The sequence below is a fragment of the Cupressus sempervirens genome, chromosome 3 (assembly GCF_028749045.1).
Source record: "Cupressus sempervirens isolate cs-2001-9-10 chromosome 3, ASM2874904v1, whole genome shotgun sequence".
Classification (NCBI taxonomy): domain Eukaryota; kingdom Viridiplantae; phylum Streptophyta; class Pinopsida; order Cupressales; family Cupressaceae; genus Cupressus; species Cupressus sempervirens.
In genome coordinates, this window is record NC_143120.1 from 48618631 (window position 1) to 48642114 (window position 23484).

General features: G+C 34.6%; 1 pseudogene; it reads right to left on the minus strand.

The window, feature by feature from the left end:
* The window catches only part of LOC149564731 (uncharacterized), a 44964-nt pseudogene extending 23125 nt beyond the window's left edge, over positions 1–21839 (minus strand).
* Between the last annotated feature and the right edge of the window lie 1645 nt (positions 21840–23484).

Sequence of the window (23484 nt, forward strand, 5' to 3'; positions counted from 1 at the left end):
GAACAAATGCAAAATGAATTGAACAGAGAAAAAGAGGTGACAAAGAATCTCAACAAGTCAAGTGAAGCCATCAAATATTTTGAACAGTTGTTGAAATCCCCAAAATCTGCCCATGATACATTAGGACTAGGATACAATAGCACTGAAGTTGGGGAATCATCAAAGAATGCTGAACAAAGAAGTGACAAAGGTAAGAATTCACAACCCACTTGTCATTACTGTAATAAGAAGGGGCATACAACTAATGTGTGCAGGAGTAGATGATTCAATCAATCAAACACACCCAAAAATAAGAGTTTCTGTCACAAGTGCAACATGCAAGGACATATGACACAAAATTGCAGATCCAATGTCACAAGGACTCAAAGATTTGATGAACATTGTTATAATTGCAAAAAGTATGGACATAGAGCGTTTGAATGCAGATCAAAACCTATGTGGACATCAAATCAACCAACAAAAATAGAAGGGAATGAAAGTCATTATCATTGAGATTACAATACCGAGTATAGTTGTCATTATTGTCAAGAATATGGACATATACCACAAAACTGCATAAGAACACATTTCAAAGGAAACTACAAAAGATGGCTGAATCAAACTACATGTTTCAGTTGTTTGAAAATTGGTCATATCAGCAAAAACTATCCTACAAGATCAAAGGCACCCAAGACTAAAGAAAACAAAGGAAAACAAAAGATTGATGTCGAAAAGATAAGGGGGAAAATGAACAAGACTTGGAAAAAGAAAGATGAGTGCAACACATCAAGTGGAGGGATCACTTCACCCAATGGGTCAAGTGATCACACTTCATCAAACTAAGCATGAGAAGTACACATGATTGATATAAAAAGCTATATCACACATCAGTCCTAAGACAAAGAAGCTAAGCAAAGTATAAACCTACATGAAACAAGATGTCAAGAAAAAAACTAAATGTTGTTGCCGAGCTGTCTTTAGATACCGAGTTAAACTCCAACAGATGCTAAGCTCCCAACAGCGACCGAGCTGATAACTGATGCTGAGTTGGATAACTCCAATGGAAGTCGAGTAAAGTGGAAATCTAGTGCAAGACGAGTCAGGTCAAGATTTCTTCAGAAGCCGAGTTGGCAGTTGAGCATTTAATGCGATGGAAATAGGGTATATTATCGCGATTTCAATCAGTTTTACTCATCGCGATCAAAGAGAAAAGAAGAAGAAAGAGAGTTGAGCGACTTCATAGAAAGAATCCACCATTTCAAGCATATTACAACCTCATTCAACACGTTTTTCATCGATCTTGAGGTATTTTCATTTGTGCCGAGCTACATAGTTTCGTATCTTTTTATTGTGAAAACCCTAGTTTGCATAAATAGCGTCAAGTTTGAAGAAAATTGAGGTAAAGGAGTCTTTTGAAGTACAGTTAGTTTCAAATGAGGTCAAGCAACCTGATTTTCATCCTATTCTCGAAGTTTCCTACAAAAATGACCCAGCCGATGCTCTCTCCCAAATTCCCCCAAAAGTTGTAATGGTCCAAGACGTGAGAAAATGTTACAACTGTAAGATAGGAGCCCTAGGAGACATGGAAATAAGACAAGCCTATGAGAAATTGTGTGTAGATGGAGTCTTGAAAGATGAATTAAAAATCGTTGAAAGAAAGGGTTTGACCTGAGTTTTAAGCTTTCCCACTATATTCAAAACAAAATGGGTTAGACTTGTGCTGAGCAGAATTCATGGTGGAAATTTGTGGTTAGAAGATATTCCCATAAAATTGACCAAAGAAATCATACATAGAGTAATAGGGTACCCAACCCTAGATCGGTACAAAACCCTGAGAAGTGAATCAAAGGAGGTTATTGAAAAGAACACTGGTGCCTAGTGGAACAAAAGAGGAATGACAATTCACACCATACATGATCCTCTAGTTGAATTTGTTGTTAGAGTCACCGCCCATAAATTCTACCAATCCAGTAGACTCAACAGTGTACCATGTATTGCAGTAGATGTAGGATACAAATTGGTGAAAAAGGATCATACTTATGATCTTGCAGAGCTGCAACTACAACAGATCAATGAAAATCTAGCTGCCATAAGAAGAACAAAGGGCACTCAATGCAAATTTGGAGCAATTCTAGTTTGTATATTCTTTTATATTCAAAATGAGTTTCCTTCCTTTGGCAAAGTGGCATGGAGGAATGACAGAACCATCATTACCCAAATTAATGAATATATAGAGCAAATGGGAGAAAATTTTGATACCTTGATGACAAGCTATTTTGAGGATTTCAAGAAATCCATGAAGCAAAGATCAAGGATACCAGTTTCCTTAGTGGAAAAACATACTAATGATATATGTTTCTTAGTTGACATTGATTTTACCTATATGCAAGTAGTAATACCAAGAGTAAGATGGATAAGGCCATTTGGATATGAAATTAATATTGATGAGGCATTTGCAACAATAACTGCATTATTGGAAGAAGAAACAGATAAAAGTGCTCCACATTTTGGCACTTATGATGTGGTAAGATCAAAGATAAACATGGAATTAAAAACTACTTCCACATTGAAGAAGAAAGACAAATTATTAAAGAAGATTAAGAAGAAATATGGTAAAGAAATTGAGGTTGACGCAGAAGAAGAAGAAGATGACAGTGATGATGAAGATGAGAAAGAACAAGGGCCAATGGAATTAACCCAAGGTCTTGGAGAAGACAAAGAGGAAGAAGAAGCCAAGGAAGCACCAACTGAAGCTGAGCCAAAGAAGAGAAAGGAAACAAAACAACCTTCAGCTAAGCCCTGATCAAAGAAAGCTGCCATACCATCACCTCAAAAGCCAACAACACGAGCAACAACAAGGGCCTCCACTCAAAAAGCCAAAGAAGAAGTTACAAAGAAGGAACAAATCAAGGAAACACAGGAAGATCTGAGGAAAAGAAGAAGATATGTGGCTCAACCTGACACTGATGAAGAAGACCAATCTGAAAGGGTAAGCCATTCTTCAGTTGATACCTTATGTAAAAAGATTGGAAATGGTGACTTAAGTAATTTAAATAAAGTTGATTTCAGTAAATTTAATAAAGAAGAACATAATAGAATAGAAGAAACAATTTATGGAATGATGGCACAGTTCAAGTACACTCCACCTGAACTAGATGGACAATTGCCAAAAGAACTGCCAATTTCTGTTTGAAAATGGAGAAAGAGATGAGGGAATCAACCCTAGCAAGTGTATTGCCGGATTTGACTAGGGAACAAGTAAAGAATGCAATCAAAAGGCATAATAATAGGTTTATACCTAAATACAGGGCATTCTTCATACTCGAAAATAGGATGGAAGAAATTGTTCAAAGAACAATAAAATCATGGAAAAACTTGTACAAAAAGATTGAAGATTTTCTTGAAGAAGAATACAATGAAGAAGCTACTGCTCCACTAGAAGAAAGGAGAAAAAAGAGAGAAGAGAAGACAGTAGTAGAGAAGGAAGAAGAAGAGAAGAGGGAAAATAAAAAAGAAAGATGAAGAGGAGGAAGAGACACAAAAATAGGATATAATGGAAACAGCTCAACAAGAGCAACAACCAGATCAGAGTGTGCAAGACACACAATTGCCACCCCCTAGCCCTCCTCAAGCATCCATCTCACCTGCAGACACTGTAACTATTACTGATGTTCCTGATACTTCTAGTTAGAATATCAATCCATTAACTATAGAAGATCTTAAAAGAATTCTTGACTAATCTACACAACAAGCAATATTATGTGCAGATCCAATATTGGTCAGTATGGATGAATTGAAAAAACTAGTAGAAAGTACAGTCAAAGATAAGGTGAATCCACAAGAACCACCTTCTATCATCTCTACAACTACTAGTAGTCAATTTCAAATGCCAACTAGCATAGTTGATGCTGCAATACAGAAGCCAAGTGCAGCTGTAGAAAAAGGAACAGAACAAACATGACAGACTATTACATCTGATCCTACAACACAAACACAAGGTGCACTTCCCAAGATTACAATAATTGATCATGGTAGATAGAAGGAGGAGAAAACAGTGAAAATCCCTAAAGAACAGGAGGCAATACAAACATTAATAGATTTGCCTACCTTGGGAACTCCTTCACACCAGCCATTGCAAATATTTGTACCAAGATCTACCTCTACCAGAGTTGCAAGGGTACTTCACTATGGAGACCCCGAATTAGATGAGGAGATAGTCATACCAGGCTATGACTCAAAAACAATAACCATTGATCAAATCAATGAGGTGCAGGATGCACTGAATAGGAGGAAAAGACAAGAGATACTCAGGAAGGAGTATAAACAAAAGAAAACACTATATGAGATTACAGACATCTTTATGAAAGCCTTCAGTGTGCAATCACCAGATGAGTCAAAGCATATCATGGAGCAATTAACAAATATTGTTGACCAGGTGACAAATGAAGACCTAGAAACAAATGCAAAACTTATGGAATGGTTAGAAAGAAAATTTCAAGGGAAAGTGAATGAGAAAATATCAAGTCAAATTGCACTTTCACAAGTTGAATTGGCAAAGCTTATTGACAAAGTGAAAAAGGTACTTGAGAATATATTCTCATTGTACAAAAAGTTGTGTGATTTTTCATACTTCACACAAGAAACAAGCCAAAAGATACTGAGCTTGGAAATAAATTTAAACATTTCAAGCATACAACTACCTAAAGATCCAGCTCAAAGTGAGAAGCATTTTGCTCAATCGCTTCACACTCACAAATAAATAGCTGTATTAACAGCAGATGAGGCTAATATCAAGGCCAAATTAATATAGGTCTAATCCTCCATTACCCCAAATTTAGAGACACTCCATAAAGAGCAAGTATATGCTGAAACTATTCTCAAGAAAGACCCAAATATTTCTACATCAGATGGACTTATTCATCTTGCTGCCAAGACTGCCATCCAGCATAAGTCACTGGAAATTTCTTTGAACAATTGGGATGCAGCTCTCAGGATGATTATGGAGGTAAACAACACATTTTTGGCTAAATATGTTCTTAACCCTTAAACATTCTTTGACATAAGTGTCAAAAAGGGGGAGAAAACAGACATAATAGGGGGAGATATAGATATTATGAGATGAATTAATGGGGGAGAAAAGATAAGAGGAGGAGCATGATATACAAACAAGGCACAATCAACTCAGGGGGAGTTACAAATTTTTTTTTGCGGTATATATTGTAAGATTGTAAGTTACAAATTTTGATCAAGTTTTCTTTAAACTCTGTATATACCAATCAGATTAGTAAATGTACTTATAAGGTCAGTTAAGTGTTTTTGTCACTCATGTCAAAGGGGGAGATTGTTAACCTCATAATGGTTTTTGACACTTGAATGCCAACACACTTAATCACATTCTACATTGGAGCCGAGTACACCATGCATGCCGAGCTACAACATGAGCCTAGTCAGGAAGGTATTCAGGTGCCGAGTGATCTTCAGGTGTCGAGAAACTTTCAGATGCCAAGTGAAGATCAGGTGCCAAGTAAAGTTCAGGTGCCGAGCAAGTTTCAGATGCCAAGTAAAGTTCAAGTGCCGAGTGAAGAACAAATGCCGAGTGTTAACAGGTGCCGAGTAACATAAGGTGCCGAGTGCTACAATTTTTTTTTAGGTACCGAGCTATCCAGGAAACAACATGTGTCGAGTATCAACAATACTTCAGGAGCCGAGTAACTTAGAATATCAGCTTTAGAGTTTGTACTTGCACAAATTATGATGTAAACCATTTTTACAGCCGACATAAGGTAAATCTCGAAGGATTTAATGATGAGATCGAATCTTTTATTTTTTCTATGCAATCTACATGCAACCAATAATAAAAATGATGAAGGCATGCAACCAATAGAAGAAGTGCAAATAATAAGCGGAAAATAAAGATTGAATATGGATCGTAGATCCATACCTAACCCTAAATCCTCAAATGTCTTTATAAGGAAGATAAAATTTCATTGTAAAATATATGAGTGGACATACAAGGGTGCACAAGAAAAATCTATTTTCAGAAGCGAGGGTTATCTGATCATAAAGGATCAAGATCAAAGAAAGCAAAAAAGGTGCCTGCATTCATCAATCAAGGATTGTAATCTATTAGGTTCATTATACCTAATACTTTCTAGCAATTGTATTAGAATGAAAATCCTATGGTGATAGGTTAGCTTAATAGCTACTTTGTAGATCCTTTAATTAGGTGATTAAATCCTTTAACAGGGTGACACTTCACGTAAAGTTTTTGTAAAGCCTCTAACCAGGTCACTATTAATACAGTGTAAAGCCTTTAACAGGGAAAATCATCAGAAGTGGTTGAACAATATTGCTGTAGTAATTTTTGTGGGTATCATCCCCACCCCAGTTTTACCTTCTTATTCTTGGAGGGTTTCTGGGTTATCAAATTCTAGTGTTGTGAGTTGTTGATGCATGTGTTTAATTTCATGTTTACTAGATGTATCTACATGCATGCAATTTACTTTCACCCAAAAGTTTTAATGGATAAAGTGGGATACTTCTGATTCATCCCCCCCCCCTCTCATAAGTACTCTTTCCATATTTGAATATTCCAACACTTGTGCTTTATGTTGATAACTTAATCATTACAGGGAGTACATCATCAATCATTGATAGTGTCAAGTCTACTTTGCAGGATAGATTTGGGTCTACTTCATTATTTCCTTGGTATTGAGATACAACAATATTCATTAGGGATCACATTATCTCAACCCAAGTATGCTCTCAATCTACTTGCTTGATTTCACATGAGTGACTACAAGGCTGCATCTACTCCATTTCTTTTAGGTGTTAAGTTAGAAGCACAATGTTCCACTCCACTTGTTGATGCTACTTTGTATAAACAATTAGTTGGAAGTCTCATCTACTTGACACATACATGCCTTGACATATCCTTTGCAGTTGGCATGGTTTCTCGCTTCATGCAAGAGCCGCATAAACTTCACTAAAAGGTAGCCAAACACATCTTACATTATATCTAGGGTACACATCCATATGGGATATGCTATGCAGCTAGTACTGGACTATAGTTAGTGGGTTATATAGACTCATACTATGCAGGGGATCTTGATTCTCGCAAAAGCACTTTAGGATACATGTTTCATCTTGGTTCTAACCCTATTTGTTGGCAGAGTAAAAAGCATAATACTATTGCTTTTTCATCTATTGAGGCTCAGTATTGAGGAGCTGTCACTGTGGCTACATAAGCTATTTGGTTACAACACGTTCTGAAGGAGTTTGGTTTTCACATACCTAGACCCACAATCATACATTGTGATAATCAGAGTGCCATTTAAATCTCAAAACATCTAGTGTAGCATCAATGCACAAAACACATTGAGGTTCATATGCACTACATTAGAGAGTTGATTCATGAGCAAGTCATTGCATTGCAGTATTGTCCTATAGAACAACAAATTGTAGATATCCTCACCAAGCCCTTCATTGAGGTCTAGTATCTTCATTTGCGAGATCTCTTGGGGGTGTGGAATTTTTTACCAAGGGGTGTCACATGACTCTTCTCTTCTTTATTGTACTTAGCTCTCATTTTGGAGGAGGTTTTTCCCATGAGATTTTCCCTCTTTCTCCATTTTTAGAGAGATTGCATTGCATCGCATTGTATGTAGAACATTGCATTTGTACATGGGTACCTAACATGGCCTAATAGCTGGGACCCACATTGCATCTTGCATTTAGCTTTGTGAGCTTAAGTGCATTCCCCTAAGTTGCACTTAAGGGAGGGTGTTCGTGTAAATAATTAATTATTATTACACTTTACTTAAGTTTACTTAGGATAATGTATTTTAATATTAGGTGTCATGTAGACACTTAGGAATATGCATAGTCATATGAGTTGTCTTGTTGACAACACAAGAGTTAGCAACTTATTAGAGCACATGGTGTCTACAATATCTCTTTATGAGATACACCTATGTAAACTTATCCTCTCATCATCGCACAAGCTCCTATGCTCAATGGAGGATAATCTACTCTTGGTAGACATGTGCTTAGTTGTGATGTTTATCTCTTTGCTGACTCCTAGTCATATCAGTTGCCTTTATATACAAGGCACTTCTATGATGTATTCATCCAATCATCTGATATCCATTCTCGTTTGATCATATCTTGTCTCTCTTGTGCTATCTCTTGAGCCTCTAGATCTTGGCATTTCATTCTTGCCTTAGGAAAACTCTTACACCATACTTCTAATCATAACCTTGATCACTAAATCTTAACCCTAACTCTTAGTATATACATAATCCAAACATAAACTCTAGTAATGAAATCCATAAATCTAACCTCTAACTCCAACCATACTTCTAATCCTAGACCTTTACTCTTACACGGTTCTAATAGTAAACCTAAACCTTAACCATAAGTATAATTTTAAATCTAATCACAACCTGAACATGAAACATAATCAAATTATGCAAACTCATACGGACTATTATCTTAACCATAGCCCTAGCTATAAACCTTAATTGTCAACCTTATAATTTAACCTAAAAATTAAATAAACCTAATTGTACACAACATCACAAGCTAAACCCTTAACATAACCCTAAACTCTTATCCTGGCCCTAATCATAATTAAAACCCTAACCCAAAAAATATTACTAGCTGCAATGTAAAATCCTAATGATAATCATAGTCTTAACTATAACATTGAACGACCCTAAATATAACATTAAACTCTAACCATGACACTAACTATATCATATAAACCATGATCTTAACCATAATTTGAACCTTGATCCTAATTAAAATTATTATTATAATATTAATAGTGATATAAATCATTGTCGTGACCATAATCATAATTCTAATCTCTAAACCCTTACCCTAGTCTTAACTCTAAACCCTTAACCCAATCCTAATTTAAAATCTAACTCCACTCCTAATCCTAACCTTAACCCTAAACTCTCACCTTAATCAAATCTCTTACCATAAACATAAACCCTAAATCTAATTATCGACACAACATTCTTCAATAAATTTAAACAATCTCCTTTTTCACTTATCTACATATTAGAATATTATGATTTTCATGCATGTCTCTTCTTTTACACAACATCGAATTTTCGTTAGTAATGGGATCCTTTCCTAAGTAGCAAATTTTTTTCTACATATACAACTTCTAAAATTTTTGCTCTACTTCCAACTTCAATCCATTGAAAATTTGTGTGCTCTTATACCAATTTGAAAATATACAAACAGAGGTTTCACCCATATCTGGAATGCTGCACAATACATAAATCAATTGTTTAATGATAATTCAATCTGTTACATGGTGCCCCCAATTTATGGGTATTTTCTAGTTACATAGGATCTTCTAAGAAAGAACGTCCATATGGAATGCATTTACAACAACAGAGTGATTGCATTACCGTTACATGCAATAACGTACATTTAGATCTTAAAAACTAAATATCAATCCGCCATGGTGGTGAGAACATCAATGTTCAAGATTAACTTGCTGATATCTTTATAAAAGCAACATTTTTGTCCAGTTCTATTAAAACTGATTTGTTAGACCTTCGTTATCATCTACTGCCTCTGTATAGAACCAGGATGCCAACAGATTTTCATGTAATAGTCAAGCATTCTAAAAAATCAGTGTTACATTATATTTAACTGCAACCTTGTGATGTTTTAAGACGTTCTTCTGTTGGAAACGGAAAAGGAGCAATTGGTGACACACAACAAGGCCCCATCACATAAGCAAAATAGAAACTTGTTTAAAATGCAGGAATTTTCTATCTTTAGATCTTCTTCATATTGCAAATAGAATAAAGGGTGAAGAAAAACTTTCAGTAAAAAAGGATACAAAACCCTGTAAACCATTGGTTGTCATTCTTGTTGGAATATTAATTGTGGTTGGTTGTTTCTCCCTGGAGCCAAACACCCACCTACCACCTTGAACGTTCAAAAAATTTATTACGGGCAGGTGAGATTTTGAAATAAAAAATGAGAGGGAAAATAATTTTCTTGAAGAAAAAAGGAATATTTTACCATTCATTTGATTAGAGAGAAGAAGTAGCAGAGCAGAAAAAGAAAGCAAAAGGTGATCAACAGATCAGTTTGTTGCAGAGACAGAAGGAATCGTTGTCGTGCTTGCAGTTGCATGTGATTCTTCCTGTCATTTTGTAAGTTGAATATTTTATTGTTTCATTCATCCTGTTGAAGCAGTGATTGCTCTAGGTGTTATTGTATGCAACCATTAGAGTTGCAAGTTTGAAGTTTTATTAGTTTAAAGTGTTAGGGTTATTTTTAGGGTTTTCTGGTTGAAGCCGAATGCTCCCAGATTTGTAATAGTTTGAATCTAAGTTGAATAGTAAGTAAGCAGGCATACGTAATTCCATTTCTTCTTGTTCATTATATTTGTGAAGTTTATTGTTGAATATTTCAAGCTTTGGGTCTCTAGTTTTAATGATGAAATCATTCATGTTAGAAGTCTGTCACTCGATTTTCTCTTTAGCTTGAGTTTTAATTTTGTAGTCATTACCGAGTTCAATCAATGCCTTCATCTACCGGGCTCCTCTTTGTAGTGTCTACCGAGTTCACTCGGTGTCTTCATCTACCGAGCTCCACTCTCCTGTGGCTATCGAGTTCACTCGGTAATCGATTTGCCTACCGAGTTCACTCGATAATCACACCCTCTTTGGTTACTGAGTTGTGAGCTCTTCATTTATCGAGCTCACTTGATATCCTTTGGTTACCGAGTTGTGTGTTTATAAAGCTCACTCGATAACCTCTCCTGCCACCTATTTTTAGTTGTGTGTTTATCGAGTTCACTCAGTGTCTTCATCTACCGAGCTCCACTCTCCTGTGGCTATCGAGTGAACTCAGTAATTGGTTTGCCTATCGAGTTCACTCGGTAATCACACCCTCTTTGGTTACTGAGTTGTGAGCTCTTCATTTATCGAGCTCACTCGGTATCCTTTGGTTACCGAGTTGTGTGTTTACCGAGCTCACTCGATAACCTCTCCTGCCACAAAATTTATCACTCGGTAATAGTTGCTCTTGAGCAGTTTTTAGGGTTAGGTTGTTTTTGTGATTGAAATTTTTAATATTTCTCATATGGTATCAGAGCTTTGAGGCCTCATATCCAAAGTGAGTTAGGGCATTTGTTTTCTTGGGATATTTATCATGGCAGGAGATGTAGGAAAGATTTGGCAACAACCACCATCATTTAATTGACAGAATTATGATACATTTGCAAAGAAAATGAAAACCATTATGGTTGCAAATGATTTGTGGAAGTTTGTGGTCAATGGATTCAACGATGTGACTGATCCAACTCAGTATGCTGCCCTCACAAATGCATAGAAGACTCATTTGAAAGAGTCAAGAAGGAAGGATGCTAAGGCATTAAGCCTTATTGAAGTAGCAATGACAGAGATAGTATTCTCAAAGATTGCAGTAGAAAATTATGCAAAGGAAGCATGGGATATCCTTGAGACAAACTTCAAGGGGACTGATAAAGTCTGTACAGTAAAGCTGCAGAATATAAGGAGGGAGTTTGAGAACCTTTAGATGAAGGAGAATGAATCAGTTGCAGACTTCAGTTCAAGAACCTCCAATGTGATTAACTAGCTGAAATCAAATGGAGAAGACTATCAAGAGCAGAGGATAGTGGAAAAGATATTGAGGAGTTTACCTCATAAATATGATAATTTGGTCATGACCATAGAAGAGGCAAAAGACCTCACCGTTTTGAGTTTATGGGTACACTTCAAACCCTTGAGAATAGGATCAATAGATCCACGTATTCTTCTTCCCAAGAGAAAGCTTCCAAGGCTCACTCAAATCCAAGAGAAAGGGGGAGAGGAAGAAATGGCTCAGGCAAAAACTCCAGAGGCAGAGGCCGAGGTAATGGAGGACAAAGGAATGCTGCAACAGAAAGCTCAGGAAGAGCAGATGGAGCAAGTAGCTCACAAAATACTTCAAGAGGAGGTAAGAAAAACTAAAACTGAAATAAGAGTAATGTAGAATGCTACTACTGTCATAAATATGGGCATTATGAAAATGAATGTTGGAAGAAGCAGAATGATCAGTCAGGGCAAGCAAATGTGGCTGATGTGAATATGGGAAGTGGACCCAATGCTGCTGCCTTCATCATGTGTAATGTTGGTGAAGAAGGAAGCCCTGAGGTTTGGTACCTTGACAGTGGATGTAGCAACCACATGAGTGGTAATGAAACCTTTTTTTCATTCATTGACAAGAGTTTCAAATCAAAAATTAAGATGGGTAACAATGGAACCCTACCAGTTGTGGGCAAAGGATCTATTATGGTCCGCACCAAGAAATGTGAGAAAAGGGAAATAGAAAATGTGTATTTCGCCCCTGGTATGAAGCACAATTTGATGAGCATTGGGCAGCTCATTCAAAATGGATATAAAGTGCTGATGGAGAATGACACGTGTGTCATTCAAGAAAAGGATGGGAGTAAGAACTTACTTGCAGCAGTTCAAATGACCAAAAAAAAAATGTTTCCCTTGAGGATTGAGACATGTTTCTCATCTCAAGTTAGTGCTGCACCTCCCACACAATCAGCTCTAAGGAGTGTGATTGAAGTCCCCTCATGGCTATGGCACCTCAGGTATGGTCATCTTGGCTATGCTGGTTTAAATTTGTTGTTAAATAAAAGAATGGTAGAAGGTTTGCCATGAATAGGAAATTCATGTGACAAGTGTGAGGCTTGTATTTTGGGTAAGCAATATAAGCTTCCTTTTAATTCTAGAAATTCAAGGAGAGCTAGATATTCATTAGGGTTAGTGCATACTGACCTAGTCGGTCCTATGCAAGTTACTTCCATTGGGGGGAGTACTTATTTCATGACATTCATTGATGATTTCAGTCATAGGACATGGGTGTATTTCTTAAAGAATAAATCTGAAGCATTTGATAAATTTGTAGAATTTAAAGCCCAAGCTGAAAGAGAATGTGAATATTATATCAAGGTCCTAAGATCAGATAGAGGAGGGGAGTATACCTCTAATTCTTTTGTAAATTTTTGCAAGAAACATGGCATAAAAAAAGAGCTCATAGCCAGCTATACACCATAGCAGAATGGAGTGGCTGAAAGAAGGAATAGGACCATTGTTAAAATGGCAAGGAGCATGATGAAAGAGAAAGGTCTCCAAACTGAATTTTGGGGAGAGGCTGTGGCTACAATAGTTTACCTAATTAATAGGTGTCCTACAAAGGCAGTCCGTGACAGAATTCCAATGGAAGTTTGGTCATGAATAAGATGGATAGTTGAACACTTAAGGGTATTTGGATGTGTTGCATATGCACATGTGCCTAAAGAGAAAAGGCAAAAATTTGATGACAAAGGTGTAAAATGCATTTTCACAGGGTATAGCCTAGAATCAAAGGCATACAGATTGTATGACCCATTGAACAACAAGATGATGCTTTCAAGAGATGTGGAATTTCTTGAAAATCAGTCTTGGTATGGACAAATTGATGAATCACCAAGCACTTCAAGTAAAGTGCCAATTATGAGTGAAGAGGATGTTGATGAACAACACGAAGGAGTAGATAGAAGGAAAGGCAAGCAGCCTCAGTCATTACCGAACTCCTCTAGGTATGACTGAGTGTCAGGGCCAAGAAGCAGCAACAAAGATTCTAATTCCACACTCTCCTCCCTATTACCAAGAAAGACCAAGAGTCTTAGGGAGATATACGAAGATGAAAGGTATGAAGATTATGATGAGAGTGTTAATTTTGCATTATTTTTTCATAGTAATCCAATATATTTTGAAGAAGCTGTTAAGGAGAAGAAATGGTGTAAGGCCATGGATGAGGAAATAGATGCTATACAAAGGAATGAGACATGGGAGCTAATTGATTTGCCTCCCAAGAAGCAAGTGATTGGAGTGAAATGGGTCTATAAGACCAAATGCAATGCTGAAGGCAAGATTGATAGGCATAAGGCAAGGCTAGTAGTCAAGGGCTACAAACAACAGTATGGAAGAGATTATGATGAGACTTATGCCCCAGTTGCAAGAATGGAAACCGTGCTTGTTGTTATAGCAATTGCAGCTCAGCACAAGTGGAAGGTATTTCAAATGGATGTGAAGCCCACCTTCTTTAATGGTGTATTGAAAGAAGAAGTGTATGTGGAGTAGCCACCTGGTTATGAAGTTGCAGGTGAAGAGAACAAGGTATATAAATTGAAGAGAGCTCTTTATGGGCTCAAGCAAGCTCCAAGAGCATGGTACAGTAGAATTGACTCATACTTGATGAGCAATGGCTTTAGCAAAAGCAATGGTGAGCCTACTCTCTACATCAAGGCATCAAATGGAAATGTGTTGATTGTTGTCTTGTATGTAGATGACTTAATTTTTGTTGGAAATGACAAGGCTCTAATTGGTGAGTTCAAAGAGGTCATGAAAAGTGAATTTGAAATGACAGACCTAGGTCTCTTGAAGTACTTTCTAGGCATAGAAGTAAAGCAAATGCATGATGGCATCTTCATCTCTCAAGAAAAGTATGCAGGGCAGATCTTGGAGAGATTCAAAATGCAGAATAGTAAGGCAACCCCCACACCAACAACAATAGGTTTGAAGTTGAGCAAGGAAGACTCTAGCAAGAGAGTGGATCCAACACTATACAAGAGTATGGTTGGAAGCCTAATGTATTTGACTGCAACTCGGCCAGACCTGATGCATGCAGTAAGTCTGATTTTCAGATTTATGGAAACCCCAAGGGATTCCCATTGGCAAGTGAGACAGAGGATCCTAAGGCATGTGACAGGTACCAAGGGATTTGAAATTTTGTACACTGCAAATAATGATTTCAAGTTGGTTGGTTACACGGATAGTGATTGGGCTGGAAGTTTAGATGATAGGAAGAGCACTTCCAGATACATGTTTCATATGGGATCGGGTGTAATTTCATGGGCATCCAAGAAGCAACCCATTGTTGCTCAATCTACAACAGAGGCTGAATATATAGCAGCAAATGTAGCAACATGTCAGGCTATTTGGTTGAGGAGAATCTTGACAGATTTGAATGAAAGGCAAGAGGATGGAACCACAATTTATTGTGACAACATCTCATCAATTGCATTGTCCAAGAATCCAATCTTCCATGGGATAAGAAAACATATAGAGATCAGATATCACTTCATCAGGGAGTTGGTGGAAAATGGGGATATCAAAATAGAATTTTGTAAGTCTGAGCAGCAGCTAGCAGACATTTTTACCAAGCCATTAGGCATTGGGACTTTTGTACACCTAAGAGAGTGTCTTGGTGTAGTTGATTTGGATCAGTAGTGATCCTTGTTTGTTTGGCTCGGGATAAAGCGGGAGTGTTGAAATATTAATTGTGGTTGGTTGTTTCTCCCTGGAGCCAAACACCCACCTACCACCCTGAACGTTCAAAAAATTTATTACGGGCAGGTGAGATTTTGAAATAAAAAATGAGAGGGAAAATAATTTTGCTGAAGAAAAAAGGAATGTTTTATCATTCATTTGATTAGAGAGAAGAAGTAGCAGAGCAAAGAAGTTGCAGAGCAGAAAAAGAAAGCAAAAGGTGATTAGCAGATCAGTTTGTTGTAGAGACAGAAGGAATCATTGTCGTGCTTGCAGTTGTACGTGCTTCTTCATGTCATTTTGTAAGTTGAATGTTTTATTGTTTCATACATCCTGTTGAAGCAGTGATTGCTCCAGGTGTTATTGTATGCAGCCATTAGAGCTACAAGTTTGAAGTTTTATCAGTTTAAAGTGTTAGGGTTATTTTTAGGTTTTTCTGGTTGAAGCTGAATGCTCCCAGATTTGTAATAGTTTGAATCTAAGTTGAATAGTAAGTAAGCAGGCATACGTAATTCCATTGCTTCTTGTTCATTGTATTTGTGAAGTTTATTGTTGAATATTTCAAGCTTTGGGTCTCTGGTTTTAATGGTGAAATCATTCACGTTGGAAGTTTGTCACTCAGTTTGTTCTTTAGCTTGAGTTTTAATTTTATAGTCATTATCGAGTTCAATCAGTGCCTTCATCTACCGGGCTCCTCTCTGCAGTGTCTACCAAGTTCACTCGGTAATCACACCCTCTTTGGTTACCGAGTTGTGAGCTCTTCATTTACCGAGCTCACTTGGTACCCTTTGGTTATCGAGTTGTGTGTTTATTGAGCTCACTCGGTAACCTCTCCTGCCACCTATTTTTCTTTGGTTACCGAGCAAAATTTATCACTCGGTAATAGTTGCTCCTGAGCAGTTTTCAGGGTTAGGTTGTTTTTGTGATTTAAATTTTTAATATTTCTCACAATTCTCTAAGGGTAAAGCAGGACTGTTGAAGAAGGCCATCAAACTCTTTGTTCTCTTCCATGCTGAAGTTGCATCATTTTTTATCTTTTTATCAATCTTTTTGGCTTTCTCATTTCTTATATAATCTCCGGGTTGAATGTTAGAATTTAACACATACATAATGCACAAATAAACAGACACACCATTTCAGATGATATCTTCTTTAAAAAAAGTTCATAAAAAACAACACATTGCTTTTATAAAATTTGAGGAAACAACTAAACTGGCTCCACTAAATCTTGTAAATTTTTATTATCACTAGATCTAGCAATACATCATGGAACAATATACACAAGACCTCTATTATCATTGTTTATTATAGATACCATTTGTTGCTTTTGATCTTCCATATATTCAAAATTTTCTATGAAATTCCATTTTTGTTATATAAGTGTAGTAGATCACAAAAACAAATTGCAATGGCATTTGAAAATAAGGTCAAGAAAAAAAAGTTTCATTAAAAATGGTTTCTTACCTGAGGTTTTAAATTCATACAACTTTCCTGTCATTTGCAGAGAGAAGGGAGAACTTGATGGCCTTTTCATACAGTCCTACTTTGCCCTCACAGAAAATGATTTTTTTTTTCTTATCAGACATTTTAAACTAAAATAAGATAATACCTCAACCACTACCAGCATGTTATATTGCTTGGCATGACACAGATTTATACTATTACCGATATTTTTAGTTGTAATTATTATTTTGGCATTGTTACATTTATTACAATGGAGAATGCTTGTTATTTTGTGGTAGTTTTTATTATAATTAAATTTACTACGAGGGGGAATGCTCGGCTATAGTTGCACAAGATGCCTGCCATCGCCACAAATCTGCTGTACCAGACGGCACCAGTTGAGTATTAATGGAATTGGGTCAGTCATTGAAAACTGTATCATATTCTATTTGGGTTGTTGCAGGTAACTCAAAGTAAGCTGATGGGTTATAAGGTACTGTACTGGACGGTGTAGATACTCTCCTAGCTCCATGAAAATGCAATCGAGGTTCTCACTGGAATTGAAATGGTCAAAGAAACTGTACTATTTTCTACTTTTGTTAGTTTAGGCTGACTGATGGTACTCTTGCTGTCTCTTGCTTATCAATTCAAATTCAGATGGGATCAATTGATTTGATATTATCCAGATACAGCCTGGATCAACTCAATATTATCCAGATACAAAAGGGGAATCGACTGGAATACGTAAAGTACACTAATCTTGAGATAGAGATTATGCGGCTTGAGCATCTAAACATCATCCTGCTCAAATTTATATTGATGGACCTATTCAACAGAAATAGATGTTGAAGTTCAACAAAAAAATTTAATTAACTCGCTCTAGGTACTATTAATTGTTTCTGATTTTCTTTTAAAAAGTGAGACAATCAGTTCTCGAAAAGGGAGATTCATACTTCTTAGTTAATATGAATCATATTTATTAATTGTTTCTCACATTATATTTCATTTAACTATAGATGATGAGATTATCTTCTTTTTAAGTTCTACTACAAACTTTTAAGATGATGGACAATCTTTTAAAATAAGATTCAATAGATATATATTTGAATTGTTAAGATTTTGTAAATTAGGTTGCAATTTGAATAAGTTTAACTATGGAGGAAACTTCATCTTTAAGAAAATTCATTGCAGTACTAGGGTGGATTCTTGTGAACCACTACTCATGAGCTATCACTCAATGAGTTTGACTCAAAAAACTACACAATTTTCCTACTTATCAAGACATGCATAATTATTATAGTATGATTAAGAAACTTAAGTTCTCCTTGATAAATGATATGTAAATAAAGTAATGTTTTTATAATATTTGTAAACACATAAATTATCACCTTTTGTCAATTTTAAAAATATATTAAAATTGCCTAAAATTGTGAATTTTATGATTGTCCATATTTAAGTTTATTTAATTAAATGCACACCATTTTAATGTTTTTTATTGAATCAACAACGAGGGGGCTGCATCCCAATTACAACAATGAACTAAAATATACAACAACACTAGGACTAGAGCTTTGAGCCATTACAATTGAAAGCACCCAAATACTTGTACCACCCAAAATCAATAAAAAAGAAAAATGGAATAGAAACAAGAGACGCAATGTGTCATAGTTCCTCCCTAACGCATAATGGTTGTAGAGGTGTAGATGAGTGAGAATCTAAATTAACATTATGAATGCATTAATTTTTGCCTAGAAATGTACTTGTGATCTGATAGGATTGCTCATATTTTGTTGTTAAATTCTCGTCCTAGAAATGCACTTGTGATATGATAGGATGACTCATATTTTGTTGTTAAGTTCTCGTGCTATATTATTATATCTTTGGGCATTTAAGCCTAAGAATAAGATGCCAAAGTTTCCAATATGGCACTAAGTACTTAATATCATACTATGATCAATACATATGCTTTAGACAAATTTGCACCTTCTAAGTTGACAACTTAAATTATGTGCAATGAGGAAAGATATCCATACCAATATTTGAATTATAGAACTTGAAGAAGTGATGAAGCATTTGGAGTATCACATTATATGTTTAAGCATACTATGCATGCTACTAGAAAACCATAAATAGTTGGAATAACTCCCCCAACTATGTATTATTCTCATCTTGATTATCAAATGGAACTCACACTATTTTTAATCATTAGCACTGGACAAAAACTAGGATAGAGATATAGATAGAGATAAATAATAGTATACAACAATAACAACATAAACATATATGCAGAGGAAAAAATGATAGATAATATAAAGGAGGAAGAGGAAGAGAGAAAATAGTAAGATAGAGTGATATCAACATAAGTTGTGTGAGAGAGAGAGAATTAAATATAATTTTTTTTCTTAATTAAAAAAATAGTCAAAATAAAATCATGATTATAATAAAGAATTAAAATATATTATATTTTAATTAATAAAACTAAGAATTTAATTTTTATATTAAAACTCACATTTCTATAAGAAAAAATGAAATATATTGAAATATAAAAATATTTTATAAGTAAAACTCATTGTTCAATTTTACACAATTAGAGAAGGTTTACTATTTAATGTTTTGTATTTCCAAAATTTTAATAAAATTAAGTAATTTTTAATTATGAAATAATATCTATATAATTTAATATGTACATTTATAAGTAATAAATAGATGTAATACATATAAATTTGATGTTGATGAATAAATATGATTTAATAAATAAGAAATAAAATATAACTATTTAATTTTAATACATAGTTTATAAAAACCTAATAATAATTTAAATATCTTTTAGAATTGAATTATTTCTATTTTGTGATTATTTCTGTAGTATGTTTTTTGATATAAAATATAATTATTAATTTAATATTAAAATATATATTTAAGTTTTAAATGTATTTAAACTAAATGATAAATTGTTTAAATAAAAAATACTATAATTTAAAAATTGTAACACTTATCAATTATACATATTACAAATACTATTATAAAATATAATTAAAAAATAATATTGATTAATTTATTTTTATAAAAGTAAAATAATAGTAACAATTTAACCACTTTTATTAAAAAAGCAAAGTTTAAAAAAAATTAGAAATTCAAATACAAAGATATAACATATTGAAATTATGTTAAACACACACACACACACACACACACACACACACACACACACACACACACACACACACACACATATATATAGAAGCATAATTTGAACTTATGCATTACATGAAGTTTTAGGAACAAGTTATATCAAATAGTCAAAAATAAACATCAATGTAAAATTAATAATGAATATATTTAAAATAAGAAATTGAAAATATTTAATAGATTGCGATAATTAATATTGATTAGAAATGTTGTGTGAGGTGGAAGATAAAATGATTTGAAAAAATAAAATCTTATCAACTTGTCACAAATGTGAAAAAGATAAAGTTATAATTAATACATTCATTAATACAAGATGAAGTTGTTAGAAAATATTTGTATTTTTTGTTGAAGAAAATTAATTTTCTCCCCCACCCAAAAAAATATGGACCAATAGAATGAATGAAAAATATGATTTATAATATATTGAAAAATTAGAAAAAGATATAAACATTTGAAATCTCATATAATCTTTTAAATTCTTGGATTTGATTGGTTAGTGTTAATGTCATATTTGGAATGACATGAATGCATAAGTATTCTTGCCTTGGTAGGAACTAATAACAATAACAAGGAATTGAGAGATTGCAATAACAATTTTTTGCATTATCATCAACTCATGAATTCAAATAAAATTGGTCAACAATGTGCATGCTTGTACTATAGGCATACATAACTAATTACATATCAAAATCCAAAATTATTATTCATTTGAACCTCTAAGGGTTATTCTACTACTAAGATGCCTTATCAAGGATCAATTACATCAATGTTTAGGATATCCACAATCATCAAGTTGGCTAGGAATGATCTCAATTTCCATAGTTAAAATTTAAGAAGTGTTACCAAATATAGGCCAATACCTAAATCATTAAGAACTCATCCAAAAATATTTGAAATGAAGTGTGGGTCATAGGGAGGTTGGCCACAAGTATGTGAACATCATGAAATAAGCCAAAAATATTCGTAAATCATGGAAATGGTTCCTAAGTCAACCATGATATTAGGTGCATTAGTAAATGAATCAACATAGGAAGGCGCTTAAGGAACATAGAAATTGAACTAATTATGAACAAACTAAAAGAAAATATTTTTTGTTGATACATGGTTTCCAAGAACTAAGAATGCTCTTGTATCATTTTTATACAATTTAATAAAATAGAAGGTGTTTGTTTCAATAGATTATAATTGTGTTAAATTTTAAATGTGAGTAGAGAGTCCTACTTTTGATTTACGTCCCCAAAATAAATTTTGCCCAAACTTGAGGGACAATTGAGATTTTAATTCTGAAATAATTTCCTTATTAGTGCCTATAAACAACATATCGTCTATATAAAGAGCAATACTAAGTATCCAATCACCTTAAACTTTATAATACACACAGTGATCAAATTTAGATCTCGAAAAACCTAAAGACAAAACATATGTATCATATTTTTGGCACCACATTCTGGGTGATTGTTTCAAACCGTACATAGACTTTTTTAATTTATATACCAAATTCTCTTTACCTTTTTCTGCAAAGTACTCCAGTTGAGACATGTATATCTCTTCTTGAAGATAACCATGAAGAAACACTTTTGTCACATCAATCTGCTCAATTTCAAAGTCAGGTACTATTGCAAGTGATAACATAAATCTGATAGATGTTAGCTTAGCTACAGAAGAAAATATTTCCCCATAATCAATCCCTTCTTTCTGAGAATACCTCTTCGCTACCAATATTGCCTTGTACTTGTCAATCCTCCTATCTGGATCATACTTCTTCTTAAACACCCATTTACATCCCATGGTCTTTCTACCATTAGGCAAAGGTACTAGATCCCAAGTTTCATTCTTCTCCAAAGATTTCATTTCATCCTTCATGGTTGCTAACCAAGGATCTAAATCTGGCATATTGATTTCTTCTTTGACTATCCTAGGTTCATCAACATCCGTAAGCAAAGCATAGGCACAATTAACATTCAACATAGAATAAGTAAAACTCTTTGGTGAATAGCCATACCTATCAGGTTGCCACTTCTCCTGAGTAGATCTCCTCACTTCCTATGGTGAAACTTCATGAGGTTCACGATCATGTTCTTCTTCACTTGTATGATTGCTCGATCTCTCCTCATCCTCATTCTTAGGTAATTATGGATTCTCATTCTTAGCTTCATTTGGAGTTTGAAATACCTCCTATCTAGAAGCTAAATGGATTTGAATTGCTTCCTTTCTCTTCTTAGTCTTCCTAACTATTCTAGTGAGATAGTATTCATCTCACAAAAGATAAAATTCCTATTGTACAACACCTTTTTAGTGAGAGGGTTGCACAATTTGTATCCCTTCACACCAATACTGTACCTGATGAAGATACACTTCACTGCTTTGTTATCCAACTTCAACCTACTCATCTCAAGTACATGAGCATATGCTTCACAACTGAACACACATAAATGTCTTAATGTGGGCTTCTTACCAGACCATGCTTCCATAAGTATCTTGTCAATTAATATTTCCGTATGAGAATGGTTCAACAAGTAACACGTTGTTGCCACTACTTCGGCCCAAAAATTCTATTCTAGAATAGAACCACCCAACATGCTTCTTGCTCTCTTCATCAATGATTGATTCATTCTTTCCACTACTCCATTTTGTTGTGAAGTATAAGGTGTCATCTTATGCCTCTTGATGCCATGAAATATACATAATTTGTCAAATCTACATTATAAAACTCACCACCATTATCCATCCTTAAATATTTAATCTTTCTCCCAGTTTGGTTTTTAACAAGGTTTTTAAATTCCTTAAAATGTCTGAACACTTATAATTTGTTCTTCAAAAAATAAATGAATGTTCTTCTCAAATAATCATCAATAAATAATACACAATATCTTTAATTAGACATAGAAGTCCAACATCCACAAGACCAAATACATCAAAGTGAATATAATACAACACACTAGAAGACTTTTGAGAATTGGAATAAAACGTAACACAATTTTGCTTTCTATAGATGCAATTTTTGCAGAAATCAAATTCAAGGTTACAATCAACCAACCCATCAACCAAGTTTTTATTCTTCAAGGTTTTTAAAACTTTCTTGCCAATATAGCCAAACCTCTAATGTGAGAGCATTTTTTTGTCAGTAGGAAGTTGAACTTCCATACTGTTTGCACCATGGGTTGTGACATTACATTTATCAAACTTTACAGAGACACTATTATGACATATAGGTTTGGAATCTAACTTATATAGTGTTCCAATATTCACCCTTAGCTAAAATAGTAGATCTCCTAGTCATCTTGCAACCACCAAGGAAAAATATTACTTGTACTTTGACATCATTCAAGTTGCTGATAGAAAGTACATTTTGGGCCAAATTGGGTATGTAAAGTACTCTATCAATTCTCTTTACTCTATTGTCAAGGAGCTGGATTCTGACTCTTCCTCTTCCAATGATTTCTAGTGTGGAAGCACTCGCCAAGAATGCCTTTCCACCATTATATGATTCATATTTTGAGAACCACTC